Here is a 6,000-nt window from a genome sequence, read left to right as displayed (position 1 = left end):
TGACTTATGTATATAAAATAGTTAAATGAATAAAGATAAAAAATGAAAATGTGGCAAAACTCTAAGAAGCTTGAATAGATGTTTGAGTAGTAGTTGATTTTCAACTACTTGTGTTTCTTATTTATTAAATCCGTTAAATCGGTTTATTGATGAGTCCGTGTTGTTTTTCCTTGTTTAAAATAATGTAATAAAAATAATATTTTTCCAAAAATAAATCGATCACGGTGGGACTCGAACCCACAATCTCCCGCTCCGGAGGCGAGCGCCTTATCCATTAGGCCACGCGACCTGTTTGTTATATTTTGAAGATACAATTAACTATTCAATAAATAACGAGTTTTTGGAAATGGATGTAATTTCACACCTCTAGTAAGTTGAATGCTCTAATAGTACTTTTCAATTAAATGTTACTCTTGCAATATGGACCATTCTGTTGGACTAGTGTTATTTTCTTACAAAGAAAGAAACAAAAATATTATATATTAATATATATTATATATATATATATTATATATATATATATATATATATATATTATATAATATATTATATATATATATATATATATATATATATATATATATATATATAATATATATATATATATATATATATATATATATATTATATATATATATATAATATATATATATATATATATATATCAAGGAATATGATGTTGTCTCTAAGAGATGTAAAGATAAATTAACTCATAGTGGTATATTATATTTTCATAAATTTAAATTGATATATAATTTATGATATATCAATTTTTAAATATCATTATAATTCAAATGAGTTAGGGATTGTGAATTCGGATGATAAAAAATAAAATTAAAACTCTTTTTTTTTATTTAATCGATGTCCAAGATAAAAACTTATCATATCAATGAACGTTCTTTTCTTAATCTCGTACATCCTAAAAGCCATATTATTTATGTATTTCCAGTTATTTATCGTAAGGAAAACCAATCTTTCACTGTATTAACCTAAAAAACTTTACGAGCCTCCTCACTTATACCACATTAAAAACACTTAAATATAGAATCAATTTTAGAAATGATATCTACAAGAGTTTTGAGTAAAGAAATGAAGTAAACCGACAGAGCGCATAAGACAACTTTTAAGGAAATAAGATGACCTTCCAAAGACGTGTTGTGACTATTCCATTAAGGTACGTAGGCTTTGAATTTGTCAATAATAGAGTTTGAAAATATAGTCTTTGAAGATTGTCATTAATTGGTAATTCTAAATATTTATGCAGTGTTGTACCCATTTGACGATTCAAAATATTTGTTACTTCAGTCAACCAAGAACCACTGAAATTAATTTCAACCAACATACTACTATGAAAACTTACTTTAATCCAGAGTTAAGCTAAAAAAACATGAAACATTGTTTATCTTATGAATGTTTGACTTTACTTTTTTTTATCCCCATTCTCTAAAACTAACATTATCTTTATTGTTGTTTTTGTCTTTTAGTAGCTTTTTGTATTCGTGATATTTGGATTAAACTCTAACTTCAACAGAATAACTTCATGGTTCGATAGTAGTCGAAGATGTGCATGCCGAATTTGAAGTTTGTTTTAGTATGTAGTTAAGTTAACTTGTTGTTTAAGTTAGTATGTTGAATTTGGTCAGTTTGTTGGGCCAATTGTTTAGTGTTAGTTAAAAGTTAGAGTTTATTTTTCTTATAAATCGCATACTAGTCATCACTTCTCCAACAATCCCTGATAATCTTGATTAAGTGAAAGTGGTGTGGTTGAGATTCAATTGTAAACATTGTATTTAATATGTAATTGAATCAAGAATCTGGAGTTTTATACCATTTTGAATTGTCTTTCTCTTCTCTATTCTTAGTTTTCTATCTTTGTGGTTTTCTTACTGATAAAGAAACTGATCATACTTTGTTATTCTGGCATCGATTTCACAATAAATTGGTGCGGTGAGCGTGGAGGAGAATATGCCTTCAACAAAGTATGAGATTGAGAAATTCATCAGAGTGAATAATTTCAATCTTGGCGCTTGAAGATGCAAGCCCTTCTTGATTAACATGGTTTTTTAGAAGCTTTGAAAGGATCGGAGACGATGGATGCTTCCCTAACAGCGAAGGAGAAGACAACGATGATAGAGAAAGTCCATAACGCCAACGTATTGAGCCTTGGTGATAAGGTTCTCCGACAAATTTTGAAGGAGAAGACAGCGGCGGGTGAATGGACAAAACTCAAAAGTTTGTACATGACCAGATCGTTGGCCAATCGCCTCTACCTAAAGCAAGCTTGTATTCATTAAAGATGAGTGAAGATAAAGTCTTGATGAAACAAATTGATATGTTCAATAAGTTGATTCTTGATCTGGAGAATATAGAGGTTACCATCAATGATGAAGATCAAGTGTTGTTGTTGTTGTTCACTTTACCAAGATCTCATGCTCACTTCAAAGAAACCCTCTTGTATGGAAGAGAGTCTCTGGCCTTTGAAGAAGTTCAATCAGTCTCATTCTCGGAGGATTTGAATGAAAGAAAAGAGCATAAACCATCATCAGTTGGTTGAGATATGAAGTGCACTTTGATTATCATAGTAAAGGACAGGTAAGCATGATGGTGTTGCTTGAGATCATGAAGAAGGAAACAAAGCCATTGAAGTTCTCGAGTGGCTGAGGCTAAAGCCCGATATTCTGCCTATGCAGAAGAACACATAATAGTGAATTTTTTCTTATACTTGTTGGTGTAAGCCCTAGAGGTCAATACTTTTGGTACTTGTATCGAATTATTTATTAATTATAAAAGGCTTTTTCTTTATTATGTTTGTTTAATAAAGTCCCTAGAATAGCTAGTCCGTTTAATGCATCAAGTGTGACTTAATCATGAGATCACATTAAACATAAGGACATTATTCTTAAAGTATCCGTAGTCGAGATTTATTGTGAAGTGGGATAACATTGAAGCATTAAGACTATTATGTATATAGACTGATGATCACATCTCATGGATCATGGATAAGGAGTTATCAAGTCTTAAACATAGGTATAAATATTAAGAGTAATATTTATACTGGATTGACCCGCTATGAGAATACTATATAGAATGTTATGCAAAGTGTCATAAGTTATTCTCATGGTGATAATGGTGTATACCACCCTTCGACCTGAAACCACTATGGACCCTACATGTAGAGTCGAGTGCCTTGTTGTTGATCAAACGTTGTCCGTAACTAGATGACCATAAAGACAGTTGATTGGTACTCCACGAAGCATGCTAAGGGACATGAGTGACCTAGATGGAATTTGCCCATCCTGCGTAACAGGATAAATGTCTATGGGCCCAATATTGAACTGGACAAGGATGACACGGTCTATGCCTTGTGTTCAATATAGACATAAGGGCAAAAGGGTAATTATACACATAAGTATTATCACAAAAGGATTTGTCAGATCACATGACATTTTCGTGTCTTGGGTAGCAGTGATGTGTTGCTAGATACCGCTCACTATTTATTATGTTAAATACGTGATTTAATATAATTGCCAATGCCGTGAAAACCCACAGGGTCACACACAAAGGACGATTGATGAGAGATAGAGTAACTAAGGAACACCGTAAGGTACGGTGCACTTAAGTGAATTGTAGAACATCGTAAGGTACAGTGTACTTAAGTGATTTTGGCATATTATAATATATGGGCCACATACACTTAAGTGGGCTTTTTAGCTTATAGCCCACACAAGTGGTTCTATAAATAGAACCCTTGTGCAGAAGCATTTGTGCAGTTTCAATTTCGTTTCTCTCTCTCTCTCTCTCACTCACTCAAAGCCTTCATTCGTAGCAGCTAGCACTGAGATTAAAGGAATCCGTTCGTGTGGACTGAGTAGAGGCGTTGTCATCGTTCAACGTTCGTGATCGCTCCGTAGATCTGCATCAAAGGTTTCAATCGTCACAAGAGGTGACGATTCTATCATTGATCATGCCCATTCGTAAGGATCACTAAAGGAGAAAATTTTAAATTCCGCTGCGTTTTGGATCTTTATTCTCCTTCAATACTTCCAAGATATCATGGATTTACCAATGAAAAAACAATAGACTGAAATATAACGCATAGTGTCAATGCATCCGCCCTAATATGCACCATTGAAGTCAAGGATTTGCAAGTCTGAAGATTGGGACAAAAAAATACCTCTAGCTGGAGAGCGTTTGAGATACCTCAAGACACGGAGAGTAGCACGATAGTGGAGCTCAGTAGGTGCACTCATGAATTGACTTAGTCGTTAAGTTGCAAAAGCAATGTTTGAACAAGTGGTAGTAAGATAAAGCAACCTACCAACCAGTCTTTAATATGCAATGATGTCAAGAAAAGATGAGCCACCATCTTAGTGAAGGCGTGCAAAGGCATATAAAGGAGTTGAATCTAGTTTACAGCTAGTGAGACTCGAATCCTTGAGCAATTCTAAGCAGTACTTCTGTTGGCACAAAGTGATACCTTTGGAAGATCGTGCTACTTTGAGCCTTAGGAAGAACTTTAGCTGACCAAGATCTTTTGATATGGAATTTTTTATCCAATTCTCTTTTCAGATCTGCAAACACAGTTAGTGAAGTACATGCGAGGATGATATCATCCACATAAACAAGTAGGGTTGTGAATGAAGTGGAAATAGATTTAGTGAATAAGGTATGATTTGCATGAGCATGTGTGAGTCTTTGTGCTTGAAGAAATGTAGTACAATTTTTAAACCATTGTCGACTAGCTTGTTTCAAGCCATAAAGGTACTTGAAAAGCATGCAAACTTGATCTGGTTTAGGGGGTAACACTCTTTATGGTGTCTTCATGTAAATTGATTCATGTAAATCTCCATTGAGCAAAGCATTGTTTACATCAAGCTGACGTAGATGCCATCCATGAATTGAATCTAAAGCAAGTAAAACTAGAACTATGGATATCTTAGCAAAGAGTGATATAGTTTCAAAATAATCCAAACCTTTAGTTTGGTTGAAACCCTGTGCCACAAGTCGTTATTTGAATCTTTCTATAGAACCATCCATGTACCTTTTTATCTTATGCACCCACTTACTTCCTATAAGAGAAACATCAGTAGGAATATCTGTAAATTCCCATGTGTGATTGTTGTTAAGAGCATAAATCTCAGTCTCCATGGCCTTAGCCCATATAGGATCTCTCGACGCTGCTTGATAATTTGTTGGTTCACTTTCAGAGGATAATGACATGATATAAGCTTGGTGGTATGGTGAATTTTTTTAGTATGAAATGCAATTTTGTATAGGATATTGGCACGAGGGATTAGCATTTGAATTGCAAACATAGTCTTTTAAGTGAGAAGGTGGTTGAATGGTTCTTGTGGATTTTCTAGTGTTAGGTTATAGAGTTGTGTTAAGATGAATGTTTTGGTCATTTGGTATAGGTTTTAAAACATAAATATGTTATACATTCTCATGTTAAATTATAGTATGATCAAGTACATTGTCAATGATAGTCTTATTGACTTCATCAAGTTCAGATTCAAAAGTATTAGAAGGAATAGGTGAATTCAAAGGTTCAGGTTCAACAAGCTTTTGATTGGAAAAAGAATCCAAGTAAATGTGTGTTGGCACACTATCATATGATATATCATGATAAGGGAATTCTAAATAAAAAAACTTCAAATTTCTGGAAATTATAATTTCATGATTCACAATATCTAAGAGAATAAAGCCTTTCATACCTGCCTTGTAACTTAAGAAAGCACACATCCTTGCTCTTGCATCAAACTTGTGCCTATTTGTAGGCAGCTTTGAAGCATATCTTAAGCACCCAAATTTCCTTAGAGAACTAATATCGGGTATGTTTCCATACATTACTTCATAAAAAGACTTGTTCTACAAGATTTTTGTAGGAATTCAATTCATAAGAAACACAGTATGAAGCACTGAATAAGACCAAAATTATTTTGGCAGTCCAAATTAAAACATGAGAGCTCGACTAATATTCAATATATGTTGATGTCTCAT

General features: G+C 33.3%; 1 non-coding gene across 1 annotated transcript; it reads right to left on the bottom strand.

Moving 5' to 3' along the window:
- Positions 1-216: 216 nt before the first annotated feature.
- On the bottom strand, positions 217-289 carry TRNAR-CCG (transfer RNA arginine (anticodon CCG)). The gene has a single exon. It is a non-coding gene; the product is annotated as a tRNA-Arg (tRNA).
- Positions 290-6,000: the final 5,711 nt, after the last annotated feature.

Source organism: Lathyrus oleraceus, chromosome 5, assembly GCF_024323335.1.
Source record: "Lathyrus oleraceus cultivar Zhongwan6 chromosome 5, CAAS_Psat_ZW6_1.0, whole genome shotgun sequence".
Classification (NCBI taxonomy): domain Eukaryota; kingdom Viridiplantae; phylum Streptophyta; class Magnoliopsida; order Fabales; family Fabaceae; genus Lathyrus; species Lathyrus oleraceus.
The sequence above is the reverse complement of the archived record's forward strand: the minus strand, read 5'-3'. Positions and strand labels throughout refer to the sequence as shown.